The sequence below is a fragment of the Lupinus angustifolius genome, chromosome LG14 (assembly GCF_001865875.1).
Source record: "Lupinus angustifolius cultivar Tanjil chromosome LG14, LupAngTanjil_v1.0, whole genome shotgun sequence".
Taxonomy (NCBI): Eukaryota; Viridiplantae; Streptophyta; class Magnoliopsida; order Fabales; family Fabaceae; genus Lupinus; species Lupinus angustifolius.
In genome coordinates, this window is record NC_032022.1 from 8559235 (window position 1) to 8561850 (window position 2616).

A 2616-nucleotide genomic window follows, 5' to 3' on the forward strand; every position below is an offset into this window, starting at 1 on the left:
AAATTGTCAGAAATTCTAACAATCTCCCACTGGTCACATATATGATTCACCATACGTGTTATCCTTATCACACGCTTAAATATTGCCATTATGACTCAGACATATCCAAATTATCTCGTCCATTAGTCATGTCTCCATATCGAATCACAGTGAATTTCGCCATATCAATCATGACTAATTCAACAATGATCACCAACATTGACACAAGCAAATGACATAGATTCAACATGAAATGTGTAGCATGAAAATCACATGAATATGATACGTACATGTNCTGGTCCTACTTAACTTTAGTGAGATCCTTAATAATAACATAAAACCTTATTGTACAAAGTATAAAGACAGAATACTAAACTGAATGGTTAATCAACTGAAGTTTGAATACAAAGTATCTATACATAATACTGAAATTACATAGAACATAATAAAGGCGTACACATTCTAACTCCCACTAAACCAAAAAATCCTCACATTGTAGAACACCCATGTGAGCAGTATGCTCATGAAAGACCTTGGGTGTGATTTTGTAAGAGGATCCGCAATCATGGAGTTAGTGCCTAAGTGTTCTATGGAAAGTTGTCCACTTTGTACTTTCTCCTTAACAACTAGGAACTTAATGTCGATGTGTTTCGACTTTGCCGAACTCCTATTGTTGTTGGAGAACAACACGGCTGACCTATTGTCACAATATAACTTTAGTGGTCTTTCAATTCTTTCCACAATTCGCAGTGCAGTGACAAAATTTTTCAGCCATGGTGACTGATGTGATGCCTCATAACATGCTATATATTCAGCTGCCATGGTGGATGAAGCCACAAGAGTTTGCTTGGCAGAGCGCCAAGAAATTGCACCACCAGCCAACAGATAAACATAGCCCGAAGTAGATCGTCTACTATCTTGGCATCCCGCAAAATCGGAGTCAGAATACCCAATGATCTCTAATTGGTCTGATCTTCTATATGTGAGCATATAATCTTTTGTTCCCTTTAAGTACCTCATGACCCTTTTGGCTGCTTTCCAATGCTCTATTCCTGGATTATTCATATATCTGCCTAAAACCCCAACTATGAACGTTATATCCGGACGCGTACAAACTTGAGCATATATAAGACTCCCTATAGCTGATGCATAAGGGATATTTTGCATTTCCTAAATTTCCAGATTTCCTTTAGGGCATTGATTAAGACTAAATTTGTCTCCCTTAGAAACTGGAGTATCCATTGGTTTACAGTCCTGCATGCCATATCTTTTAAGTACCTTTTCTATATAGCTATTTTGTGATAATCCAAGAATACCCCAAGATTTATCTCGATGTATCTGAATTCCTAATACAAATGAAGCTTCACCAAGATCTTTCATTTCAAAATTACTGGATAGAAATTTCTTGGTTTCTAACAAGGTACCCACATCATTAGTGGCAAGCAGTATGTCACCCACATACAAAAGCAAGAAAATATACTTACTCCCACTGAACTTGTGATACACACAATCCTCGACTGAATTCATCTCAAAACCAAAAGAGAGAATCAACTCATGAAATTTGTGGTACCACTGACGAGACGCCTGTTTTAGCCCATAAATGGATTTTGTCAATTTGCAAACCATATTCTTTTAGTCTCCCATTATAAAGTTTTCTGGTTGCACCATATAAACCTTTTCATCAATGTTTCCATTGAGAAAAGCTGTCTTGATATCCATCTGATGAAGCTCCAAATTATAATGTGCTACAAGAGTCATGATTATCCTAAGAGAGTCTTTCGATGAAACTGGAGAGAAAGTCTCTTTATAGTCAATCCCTTCCTTCTGAGTAAAACCCTTAGCTACAAGACGCGCCTTATACCTCTCCATATTACCATTAGAATCCCGCTTGCTCTTAAAAAACCATTTGCAACCAATGGATTTCTTACCTTCTGGTAATGGGACAAGTTCCCAAACTTTATTGTCTTGCATGGATTTCTACTCCTCTTTCATTGCTTCAACTCACTTTTCTGAATTGGAACTTTGGATGGCTTCACGAACGTTTAATGGATCATTATCAATTAAGCCATCACCCTCATGTTCCAGGAGAAAGCAAATGTAGTCATCTGGAATTGCATTTCTCCTTTCTCTAGTGGATCTACACAAAGCTATTGGCTCTTGCAACTCTTGTCCATGTTCTTGAGGGTTTTGAGTTTGTCCTTCATGAATTACCAACTCATCTTGAGCAGGAAAAACATCATAAGCTATGTCTTGAAGAGGTTCCGAATTTGCTTCATCAAATCCATATGAATCGCATCTGGAATAGATACAAATTTGTCCTCTAAGACAAAGTTTCTAACCTTATCTTTCCCCTCAAACTCAATATCCTCAAAGAACGTGGTTGTACCCATCTCAAATAGGAATTTAAAATTAGGGTCATAAAATTTATAGCCCCTTGATTTTTCAGAGTAACCAATAAAGTAACTGCTCACTGTACGAGAGTCCAATTTCTTTTCATGAGGCCTATAAGGCCTTGCCTCAGTTGGACAATGCTCATGAGGCCTATAAGGCTTTCGCCCAGTCCAATGCTCATAAGGTGTTTTGGCAGTTGCCTTAGTTGGCACACTATTAAGAATATAAGCTGCAGTCTTAAGTGCC